Source organism: Ursus maritimus, unplaced genomic scaffold (assembly GCF_017311325.1).
Source record: "Ursus maritimus isolate PB19 unplaced genomic scaffold, ASM1731132v1 scaffold_3, whole genome shotgun sequence".
NCBI classification, from domain to species: domain Eukaryota; kingdom Metazoa; phylum Chordata; class Mammalia; order Carnivora; family Ursidae; genus Ursus; species Ursus maritimus.
This window is the reverse complement of record NW_024425563.1, coordinates 84,351,131-84,363,887: the sequence shown is the minus strand read 5'-3', so window position 1 is coordinate 84,363,887 and position 12,757 is coordinate 84,351,131. Positions and strand designations below refer to the sequence as shown.

At 34.9% G+C, this 12,757-nt stretch overlaps 1 protein-coding gene across 4 annotated transcripts in view; it reads left to right on the top strand.

Moving 5' to 3' along the window:
• The window catches only part of ORC5 (origin recognition complex subunit 5), an 80,707-nt gene that overhangs the window by 56,955 nt on the left and 10,995 nt on the right, over nt 1-12,757 (top strand). The window lies entirely within an intron of this gene.

Genomic DNA, 12,757 nt, shown 5'->3' with positions numbered 1-12,757 from the left:
CATATGTGTCATCTCAGGAATTTTGAGGGACCCTAGAAGAAAAGATAAACACACTGACTGGGGTCTTCAGTACAGTAAATAGCTTTGGCAAGACCACCTTCTAATGTTCATCAACACCCAAAGTGAGTCATTATTTTGGCTAAACATTTTTAATATGTTAAACATTCTTAAGAGTAAGTGCTTAATTTAAAATTTATTTTTACAACTCTAATTTTTTTTTTAAATCTCTAACATGGTGTACATGTTGTATGTATTCTTTTTCACTGGGACTTTTGGATTAAATAATTTTGCAACATCTGCTGAAGTGCCTCAACATATTTGTTTGGGGTGACTGACCAGGCACTGATAATGCCATTCATCCTTTATGATGTCTGTTTTCTCATCCGTAAAATGAGGCATTGATCTCCAAGGTTTTCAGTCCTGATGGACTAGCTCAGAATTTTGTCTTATAGTCATTTTTATATTGAAGCATTTGGTTTTTATAGTCTCCACACAAACAGACTTTCACAGTTTTAAGAAATAGAAATAAAAAGTAAATTTTGGGAAAATGTGGAACACTCAGGCTGGGATTTACATAATAATAGTTTTGCTATAATCATATGTTCTAGAGGAAATAAGTTGTACAAGTCACAGGTTTGTAGCAACTTTGTGAGACCTTTATGGGCTCAGAGCATGAAACCAGCAGCTACAAATCCTTTCCTGCTAAGCCACAAATCATCTGGCTTTCAGTAAGAAAATATGTAATCTGTATGCTTTTTAAAATCTACATAGCCTCAACATAGTAACCTATCAATATTGAAATAATTAACGTCTCTAGTTTGCCCATTTTAAGCAATATTTTATCAAGTAGTTTCTTTAAATCTGATGTAAATATGAGTCAAAAAATGTTTTTATTTCTACAAGTAGATATTTGTAACTTCATAGGTACTTAAACATTTTGAGAAAAAATTTATTCTGGCAGTTCATAAGGTCTTTCTCAAAGCCCTCTCTGTATTTTGTGTATTTTATCAGTGTATGTACAGTTGTATGTACATACAGATACACTGTATGTATGTTTTTATTAAGGTATAATTGACATACAACATTATCTTAGTCTCAGGTATATAACACAAGGAATCGAGATTTGCGTATACTATGGAATGATCACCATAGTAAGTCTAGATAACATTTTTCACCATACATCGTTACAAATTTTTTCTTGTGTACTTATTTTATTGGATCTTGTATGTTTATATTTTAAATAAACTTTTTTTGGGGAGGTAATTGTAGATTCACATGCAACTGTGAGAAATAATATGGGCTCTTCCTATATGCCCTTTATTCAGTTTCCCCCAAAGGTTACATCTTACAAAACTATAGTGTCACAACCAGGAGTTTGACATTCATGCAGTCCACTGATCTTATTTAGATTTCCCACTTTTACATATATTTATTTTTGTGTATATCTGTGCATACTTGGTTATGTGAAATTTTATCCCATGTGTAGGTTTGTATATCTACCACTATAGTCAGGATACAGACCAGTGACATCACCACAATGTTTTTATAACCATACCCACCTCCTTCCTGCTCCTTCGGCCAATCCCTGGCAACCACCAATCTCCATCTCTAAAGTCTTGTCAGTTCAGGAATTTTTATAGGGGCGCCTGGGTGGCTCAGTTGGTTAAGCATCTGCCTTCGGCTCAGGTCATGAACCCAGGGTCCTGGGGTCGAGCCCCAGATCGGGAGGGAGCCTGTTTCTCCCTTTCCCTCTGCTGCTTCTCCTGCTTGTGCTCTCTCTGTGTCAAACAAATATATAAAATCTTAAAAAAAAAAAAAAAGAATTTTTATAAATAGAATTATATAGTATGTAATATTTGAGATTGGCTTTTTCCAGTCAGCATAATTAATTCTTTTGAGATTCATCCAAATTGTTGCATGTGTCATAGTTCATTCTTTTTCTTATTGCTGGGTCGTATTCCATGATACGGATGTACCACAGTTTGTTTAACCATTCACTCCTTGAAGGACATCTGGGCTCTCCCATTCTTTGTTTTGTATAGTTTTGGTTTTGGCTATTATAAATAAAGCTATATGAGCATTCATGTACAGGTTTTTGTGTGAACATGCAGTTCGCTGGGATAAATGCCCAGTGGTACAATTGCTAGGTAATAATTGTATATTTGTTTTATAAGTGATGTCAGTGTTTTACCACTTCCTGTGAAGTATGGTAATCTTACTTCTATTCAGATCCTTTTGCTTTTTTACTTTCTTTTCTTTTTTCTTTTCTTTCTTTCTTTTTTTTTTTTTTTTTTAAGATTCATCCACTTTTTTTTCTGGCTTTTTTTTTTTTTTTTTTTTTAAGTTTCAGAGGTAGAATTTAGTGATTCCTCAGTTGCATATAACATCCAGTGCTCATTACATCAAGTGCCCTCCTTAATGCCCATCACCCAGTTACCCCATTCCACCACCCTCCTCCCCTCCAGCAAACCTCAGTTTGTTTCCTAGAGTTCTGCATCTTTTATGGTTTGCCTCCCTTTCAATTTTCATCTTATTTTATTTTTCTTTCCCTTTCCCTATGTTCATCTGTTTTGTTTCTTAAATTCCACATATGAGTAAAATTATATGGTATTTGTTTTCTCTGACTGACTCATTTCACTTAGCATGATACCTTCTAGTTCCATCCACATTGTTGCAAATGGCAAGGTTTCATTCTTTTTGATGGCTAAGTAATATTCATATATATATCCCCACATCTTCTTTATCCATTCATCTGTCAGACATCTGGGCTCTTTCCATATTTTGGCTATTGTGGACATTGCTGTTATAAATATTGGGGTGCATGTGCCCCTTCAAATCATTATGTTTGTATCCTTTGGATAAATACCTAATAGTGGAATTGCTGGGTTATAGGATGGCTCTATTTTTAACTTTTTGAGGAATCTCCATACTGTTTTCCAGAGTGGCTGCCCTAGTTTGCACTCCCACCAACAGTGTAAGAGGGTTCCTCTTTCTCTGCATCCTTGCCAACATCTGTTGTTTCCTGAGTTGTTAATTTTAGCCATTCTGACTGGTGTGAGATGGTGAGTGGTTTTGATATTGTCTTGAGTATCAGATGGTGGTATAGTTTTTAATCAGATTTGATTAAGAAAATTCATGAGGAGATAGTCTATTTAATTTATCTGTATTTCTGCTCTTTCCACTGTTCTTATTTCTTGGCACTCAGGGTTCCTTCTTTTACCATTTCCTGTTTGTTCGAAGAAATTCCTTTAATCACGCTTTAAAGGTAGGTCTGCTAATGACAGATTCTTTAGTTTTCCCTTGTTTGAGAATGTCTGTATTTCCACTTTATTCATGAAGGATTGTGTTTTGACACATAGAACTCAAAATTGCCAGTTTTGTGGGGGTAGGATTTGTGTTCAGTCCAGGGAGGAATAAGCTTACCTGGGTAGCTTTCTGTTCTGGATTGGGAATTAGGGGATGCTAGGCTGGATCACTTTGTGCTGTTGGGTGGAGAATCACAGGACTCCCTGCTTTTATATTGTTCCTCTAGTCCTGGGTCCCTAAGTAGTGAACCTTCCCCTTTCCATCTTTCAGAGTCCTTCTTTGGTTGCTTCTTAAGTCATTTCCAGGCTATATAGTTGTCCAGGGAAGACCAGTAAATATGAATCTATGCCATCTTGTCTGGACCAGAAGTTCTCCTATATTTTAATTTAATTTTTTATATTTTCCTTTCTAACCCTGCTTTCTAGGCTCTTTGTTAGTATTTGTTTATACAGTATGTTCAAGGGTAAACAAAGCTCAGTTGCATGAGAAACCTTCTGTAGATTAGTGCTAACATTTTTTTTAGAATATTCAAGTATATTTTACCATTATTACTTAGGGAGTTTATCCCCAATCAAGATTAAATCCTTTTGGGGCGCCTGGGTGGCACAGCGGTTAAGCGTCTGCCTTCGGCTCAGGGCGTGATCCCAGTGATCTGGGATCGAGCCCCACATCAGGCTCTTCTGCTATGAGCCTGCTTCTTCCTCTCCCACTCCCCCTGCTTGTGTTCCCTCTCTCGCTGGCTGTCTCTATCTCTGTCGAATAAATAAATAAAATCTTTAAAAAAAAAAAAAAGATTAAATCCTTTTAAGGCATTAATTTTATTGACTGCAGCATATTCCAGTTTATTCTTCTTTGCTAGAAACAGAGCCTTACTCAGAATCACTTCGTGCATTTGGGGCCTTACCAGTGGAAATGACTCTAACAATAGGATTGGTTGCTGCAGCAGATGGCAAGGACTGTCGTCCCACCTCTACCTTATGCATGCACATGTACACACACACAACCGGGACACTATATATAATGAATCTGGTCCCAAGTACCTTCACCATCTAGAGACTTCTGCCATATTCCTACTGATCATATTAAACTATAAAGGTATTAATGCTAGCCTAGAGATAACGATTTAATTATGTTATCATGAACATTTTAAGTTGGGCAAAGAAGTAAATCAGTAGATGCACAGTACTTAGAGCAACTCAGGAGGTACTCTAGAAAGTTTCATGAGTATGCAATTAGAAATAAAAATTAGATAATTTTTATGAATTGGCTAATGGAGAGGAAAGTAGATATTCTTTTTTAGCTTTAAAAATTTTATTTTTTAAAAGTTAATGGGCGTAAAAGGAAACTGAAAAACACAAGAAACAACAAAGTCATCCATAATCACAAGAACTTTACAGTTTGACTTCTAGGTCCCATGTGTGTATCTACACAAGTAAGCATTTTAATGTAATTAAGATTGTACGGTTATGTATCATGCTTTTTTATACACCGTGAATATTTATCATTTCAAAGTCCCAAAACTACAAGTATTTTGATAACCAAGAATACACTATACCGACTCCATCTGAAAGAAAAAAAATATAATCCTGCCTTTCTTGGTGACAAAAATTTTCTAAAGGACAAAAATGGCAACAGGCCTCTAGATAAAGATATTGGCAGAGTTACAATTAAAATACTGCATTCCCTTAATGTTCAGTTAAAACTGAGACATAAAGTAACAGAGTACACAGTGTATAATGCTTCTAAAAGAATTCATTGTCCAATCTGTACTTTTCAAATACTAGCAAGGAGGTATGTTTCCATTGAATCACTTAATGTGTTCCTATACTACAGCCAAAGAGACACACGCACATTAACAGTTATCATTACAATGTAAATATGAACACATCTGCATACATCTCTCCCTCTGTACTTCCTTCTGCCCCTCTGCTGCCAGCCTAAGTCCTGACATTTCTCAGAGACAGCTTAACAATTCCATCTCCAGGGGCGCCTGGGTGGCGCAGTCGTTAAGCGTCTGCCTTCGGCTCAGGGGGTGATCCCGGTGTTCTGGGATCGAGCCCCACATCAGGCTCCTATGCTGGGAGCCTGCTTCTTCCTCTCCCACTCCCCCTGCTTGTGTTGCCTCTCTCGCTGGCTGTTTCTCTCTGTCAAATTAATAAATAAAATCTTTAAAAAAAAAAACCAAACAATTCCATCTCCAGGATGCTGCTTTCCTATGAATAACAAAAAGAAACTTATAAATTGATTAATTCACTAGCTATACATTTTATCATACATTGTCACTTCAGGACATCCAAAAAGCTTAGATGTTACAAAATAATGAACCTTGTCCACAACAAACACGAGTACTTTATAAAAATGCATAAACAGACCTATGGTTATAACCTAAAACGGTCTTCTAGATGTGGAGATACTAGCAAAAAGCCCTTCCCTTCACCCCTCCTCTGCTCCCTCCGCCATTTTATTGGCTAAGTATAGACTACATCTAGCTCTAAGAGGTAATCGGATTAACAGACACTCCCAGAACAGTCCTGAGGAAGGTAGGTATTCTTGAACTTATGTGTGTATAGAAATAATTTTCTGAAAGTTTCATATATTTTCTCCTGGTATAAGTTAATATGTTTGAGATTCAAAATATTCATTCCACAAGTTAATCTTTGTACATGATTTTTTTCAGTTTTACTCTAGCAGTGTCTTAATAAACTGGCAGAGTACTTTTAGATTGTTGGTACATTTGTGCATTGCTTTATGTAGTATTCTCTCAAACTCTGTATGTTGTTTTTGTTCATATGGTAAGGTCAAGGAATTAAAAAAAAAGCTCTGAAATTAGTGATTTTTAATTTGAAAAATCACATCCTAATTTAATTGCTTCATTTTGGTTTTAGATTTTTTTGTGTATTAACTTTTCCTAAATCATACCCTCCTCCCCCTCCAAATTGAGCATTCATCTTATTAATAGTTTGGAAGTGCCTTTTGACTGCTGTATCTTACAGTGATACTGTATCCTTCACACAATTTATATGATTATCCATGGAATTCTGGTAGTGACCTTAAGGGACTATCTATAGTTCAACTTACTGCCTTTGGAATTTTGTTGAAACTAATGTGATAAAAGTAATAAAAGTAAGCTATCCAAAAATATTCTTGAAATTCTAACTTAAGACAGATTTTTTTGTTTCTTTATGAAAAAATTTATAAGAATAATTTAGCATACAATTTGAATTAAAGGATTAAATATATGAGAGTATATGAATCGCAGGAAAGTAGAAGTTATAAGAAATATTATAAGGAAGTGCCACTGGCAGAGTAAAAATGAAATTAATGTTTTCTATTTTAAAAGAAAACTACTAAAGAAACCTGTATTTAATAATAAGATTAATGTGTGAGTTTCAAATGACTATTACTAACCTACTTTAGCAAATGAATCCCTTACAGAAAAATAGAAAAGATTGAAGTTAATGAATGTATTTTGCCGTAGGAAACTGTGTTAATTCTTTTCTATATATTCTTAAAATTTCAGACCTACTTTCTCATGATTTCTACCTGCTTCCAAAATAGAAAGGGTAACGAGTTTGTCTTGATGTTCAGTGATGTATATACTCTTCTTCCAAAGACCCCCACTATCCCTTGGCTGCTGATCTTATTCTGTGTCTCATCCCTTCATAGTAAAGATCACAAGTAACTCATAAGAGAGATGAGCACTGGGCCTGCATGTTTTCATTATTAAGTGAATCTTTCTTTAAATCTCTTTTAAAATCGGTTTTATCTGTGCTGATATACCTTGATTTTTTTTTAGTTAGTATTTGATGTATTTCGTTCTGTCTTCTGTTTTAGAGGTATCTCTTCTAAACAGTACATAGTTGGATTTATTTTTTTCAGGCAATCTTTGTTTTCAATTTTCAGCAATTAGTTTACTTTTAATATAATTACTAATATAATTTTGTTTATATCTATTATAATTTTATACTTTCTATTTTTGTTCCTTACTTTCTTTTAGATTATTTTTATAATTTAGTTTTTCCTCTCTACTAATTTACAAGTACACACTGTTGTTTCTGTTCTCTCAGTTATTATTTTAAAAATTATAACATTTGTACTTATCAAAGACAAGATTTAATAAGTATTGTTATTTTCTCAGATACCATGGGACCTTAGAACATTTTAACTTCATTTTCTGTACTCCCAGTTTATATATTACTGGTACTGTGCCCTTTAATCTTATTTTTAAACCCATAATACATTATTGTTATCATTTCTGCAGGCACATTCATTTAGATTTACCATCGTATTTTCCACTCTCTTCATTCTTCATTTCTTCTTGCATTTCACCTTTTAATGGGATGCTTTCCCTTCACATTGGAGATACATTTTAGAAATTTCCTTGAGTAGGGATCTCTTGGTAGCAAATCTTTGATTGTTCTTAGTTTGGAAATGCATTAAATTCATCCTCGTTAAAAGATTGTTTTTTTCTGGGTGTACAGTTCTGAGTTAATGGTAATTTTCTTCAGTACATTGAAGCTATCTTTTCACTATTTTATGGCTTTCATTGTTCTTAAGAAATCTCTAGGTCCAACTGCTGCTTGTAGGAAGGTAATGTGTTTTCTTCTCTAGCTGCTTTTAAGAACTCCTCTTATCTTGTACAGGGCTACACTTCCACTATGATGTGTCTAGGTGTGGATTTCTTTTAATTCCTCCTTCTGTGGATTTATTTGGCTCTTTAATTCTGTGCTTTGGTGTTTTTCATCTTCTCAAATGAATTCCCGTCTGTTACCTCTTCAGATACAGCTTGTGCCCCCTTTTGTCCATCTCTGTTTTCCTTCTAGATCTTTGATGAGAAATATGTTCAATCATCTCTTTCATATTTTCCCTCTTTGTATCTCTGTACTCTGCATTTTGGTTAATTTCTTCAGAACTCTTCCTATGTTCCTTAATTTTCTCTATAGCTGGTTCCAGACTGCTATATAAATTTTAATTTGTTGTACTTTTAATACAGGTATTTTAAGCCTGCAGATAGTTTTAAGTTTTACTTTATGTTTCTAAACAGGTCAAGCATGGTATATTATTCAGAAAGCTATATGAAATTCAGAGTTTTCAAATAAAATAACATAGTTTTATTTTTTATTTTATTTTATTTTTTTATTATGTTAGTTACCATACAGTACTTCATTAGTTTTTGATGTAGTGTTCCATGCTTCATTGTTTGCGTGTAACACCCAGTGCTCATTGCAATACGTGCCCTCCTTAATACCCATCACCATGCTAATGTAGTTTAAATTAATGAGCTGTTAGAAAAACTCATTAAATTTGAAATTGAAAAATAATGCTAATAGGTAGTAATAATATAAATAATACCTCATATTACTAAATAAATACTGTGTTCCAGGCACTGTGCTGAGTGCTTTACAGATGACCTCATTTGATGGGCACATCACTATTCCACACGTTTTTAACAATGAACTTAATTTTAACCATTTTTGTTCCATTGAACTTTAACTCTTATACTAGGTAAATGGAAGCTCTTATTTTTTATGAAAATGTTGAATAACTTGAATTATTTTTACCATCCATTAACTTTACTCATATGTGCATATAAAATTTTACTAAGAAAAGCATTTATTAGCTTATGAAATAATTTTTCCTTGAATCAGTTTTGCTTTCCGTATATCTTCATGGGATGAGGTAAGAAGACTAACAATAGAAATAACTTCACTTAGAAAATAGCAGTAATCTCTGCCAGCTGTAGGCTACTTTGGGTTCTCTTTGATTTTTTATCACCTGGATTCCCATTTCTATCGTTTCATTTTCCTCTTTGCATTTCCAGTGAAGATGTGAAGGAATCTTACGCAATTGAAATGATTTAATTACCTATTTGGCTCTCTTCATTTTAATCCCTATGTGATTCAGAATCAGTCAAGAAAACAAGGTCTTTCATTTTTCACCTATCAATACCTGTTATTAAACTTTCAAAAATTAAAGTTAAAGGTAATGATTTAAAAATATTCTTTTTACATCCCTATTGTAACGTGTACCAATTTTGATATTTGTTAACACCACTATATTATTTGGGGGCAAACCCTAGGAAAGAAGGGGTATATTGTTTGTAATTTATGGACTGGAAGATATATGTCTGATGACTAAGTTTCCAGATAGGTAGCAGTGTTACCAGTTCATTAGTTTTAGCCATTTTTTAAACTTTTCCTATTGCTTATAGTAATTTATGTAATTACTTGAATAAAGGAGTTGATCAGATACAGTTTATGTTTTTGGACTTCAGTCAAACACAGTAGTGTCACAAGTAGAACTTATGTTATCTTTAAGTACTAAAAACAAGTTTAAAATGTTCATGTCACAGTTTGGAAAATTAAAAGTGAGAGACAGCTCAGTGAGACTAGGGGGCAGCAGTGGTAAGGTCTGGTGGTGTAGCCTGCAGAGTCAGGACTCTAGAGCTGTTGTTTGGGCGGGTGCTTCAGGAACTGGCCATTAGCTTTTAGGTTTTTCGTAGGTTTTTGGTTTTGTAGATTTTCCTAGAGGTGGTCAGTATCTCAGGAATATGATTACAATTAATTATGTTGGTCAAATCTCAGGAGACAAATGTATAAGCCAGAATGCCCGTTTATTGATAAATATTTTTAAGCAGACTAGGTAATTGAAAAAAATTATTAAGCAGCTGGGATATTTAAGTTTACTGATCAGCTCAATAAACTCAGAATTAAAATACTCATTTCTTAATAGGTATGATTTATTGAACAATTCCTCTGTGCCAAGCATTGAAATAGTACCTTGACTTTCTGCTCATTTTTGGTTATCTCATAAATACTTAGAATATACTGCATGGTTGGTTTAATATTATTCAGATTTTTAGTTTTGCAAATTGAGGCTCAATTTGTTGAAGTGACTAATCAATTGTAGTAAATGGAAGAAGATAGGTCTTCCTAACTTTGAGTGTTCCCTCTTTCTTGTCTGAAATGAGAAGATTAAGCATGGAATCAAAGTGGGTTCAGGAGTGGGAGTGGGAAGGAGATGATTGGATGATCTTAATACCTTGAGTGACAGCTAAACAACTCCACCTCCACAGTGAGCACCTACTCAGATTTCTAAATTAATGGGCAAGGAGTCTTTTAGTCCCATTACTGGAGGCACACTACCAAGTCTGTTCTCTTGAATGCTTCCTTTTTTACAGATCATCCCCATTCGTTCAGCACATACTTTTTTTCAGACAAGAGTCTAACGTAACTCATTAGATGTTAGCTCTCTTAGCTGTGATCACAGTTTAGTTATGATTTTCAAAAGTTTTGAATTGTAGTTAGGAAAGCTAAATCCTAGCCAGTTGAGTTTCTGGCACCATCCTGTCATTATCACTTCGGGCAAGTCGGCAAGCATTTTGATTTCCACATTGGTTAAATTAATTATCTGAATCTAGCAATTTTCTAATGCAGGGGTTGGCAAGTTTTTTTGGTAAAGAGCCACATTGTAAATATTTTAGGTTTTGCAGGCAAAGAGGCAAAATGGAGGATATTTTATATAGGTACTTACATAAGTAATAGAGAAGACTCTTATTCCAATCTTTCTGCCTGGCGTGAGGTCATCACATTTTGTGGGCATGTTTTGTGTTCAGTTGCCATCAGCTGGAGACATTTTGGGGGACAAAGAAGGAAGGGACCTGGCAGGCACGACAGGCAGGGTTACTGCCGTGGTCAGTTTCACTCTTTGTCACAGTGACATTCAGGTTTCTGTGCATTCTTCTTTCCTCCTGGACAACACAGCTGTCTCAACAAATTTCGAAGGATTGCCAGTATACAGACCATATCCTGTGATTTCCAGCAACTCCCTCCCACCCCTACCCCCCAAAATCTACAAATTTAAAAACACTAGAAAAACTTCATGAGTTGGAAATTAATTCTAAAATAGCTTAGGGGCTAAAGAAGAAATCAAAACAGAAATTAGAACTGGAGTGTATAACTACTTCTGAGATAGTAGAGCAAATTATATAATGGAAAAGTATTATAATTCAGTTCAGTAAAAGGTGAGAAAGAGGGGCACCTGGGTGGCTCAGTTGGTTGAGCATCTGGCTCTTGGTTTTGGCTCAGGTTGAGATCTTGGGGTCCTGGGATCGAGCCCAGCGTCAGGCTCCGTGCTGAGCAGGGAGTCTGCTTGAAGATTCTCTCTCTGCCCCTCCCTCCCCTTGTGCACACGTGTGCTCTCTCTCTCTTTCTCTCTCTGTCTCAAATAAATAAGTCTTTTTTAAAAAGGCAAGAAAGACACATAAAGAAAAGCAAATAGGTTAACATAATGATAGAAATAAAATTTTAGGATATCATTACAATAAAAGCAAGTGGAGCGTATAGTCTAACTAAAAGGTAAAGATTGTCAGACTGGCTATAAAAAGGTAATCCCAATACATATTGTTTACATGAGAACTGTCTAAAGTTAAGAAAATATAAAATTTGAAAACAAGATGTTGAAAAAGGAAAAAAGATTATCACTTAAGACAATGTTGATATAGGTATATTAATATTAGAAAAATACACTAAGGCAAAGGCATTACTGAAGAAAGCGACCATTAGATAGTAATGAAAAGGTTTAATTTACCAGCAAAACACAGTGATTTTAAGTGCATGCATTTAATAATAGGTTCAAAAGTATAAGGCAAAAACTAACAATTACAAAAGGAAAAGGACAGACTCTCATAATGGGAGCCTTTTATCAATTTTGATAGATGAAATAGATAAAAACTGGAGATTGTAAGATTTCAACCCTACAAATAAGCTTGTTCTAATAGACCTGTAAAACAACATACAACAGCTGCAGAATGCATAACTCTTTTCAACATACACATCTATAAAAAACGTTTCAAGGCATAACCTAATTTGTGATATTGAATTAGAAGTTAAAGTCTTCACTTTTTGAGTGCAGAGCTTCAGATTTTGATATATTAATACAAAATGTTTTTCTGTTTAGCAAAAGTGCTTCATATTTGCTAAATATAGAATTTTCTGTATATAAAATACTGTGGTATCTACCATCTGTTCCTTTTTTAATTTGTTAATAAAGTAATGACAGCTGACTGAACACTGCATAACACTTTTCTCTTTAAAATGGGAGACAAGGGGCGCCTGGGTGGCACAGTGGTTGAGCGTCTGCCTTCGGCTCAGGGTGTGATCCCGACGTTATGGGATCGAGCCCCACATCAGGCTCTTCAGCTGTGAGCCTGCTTCTTCCTCCTCCACTCCCCCTGCTTGTGTTCCCTCTCTCGCTGGCTGTCTCTATCTCTGTCAAATAAATAAATAAAATCTAAAAAAAAAAAAAAAAAAATGGGAGACAGAATGGAGTCTGTGTAGCGTAGTAGGATGAGCAGGGACTGTAGGTTTGAAATCTTGCTAAGCCATCTGAAGGATGGTCTGAAGGATGTGTTTATGTCTCATCTAACCAGTTACCCAACCCTGAAAAAGGC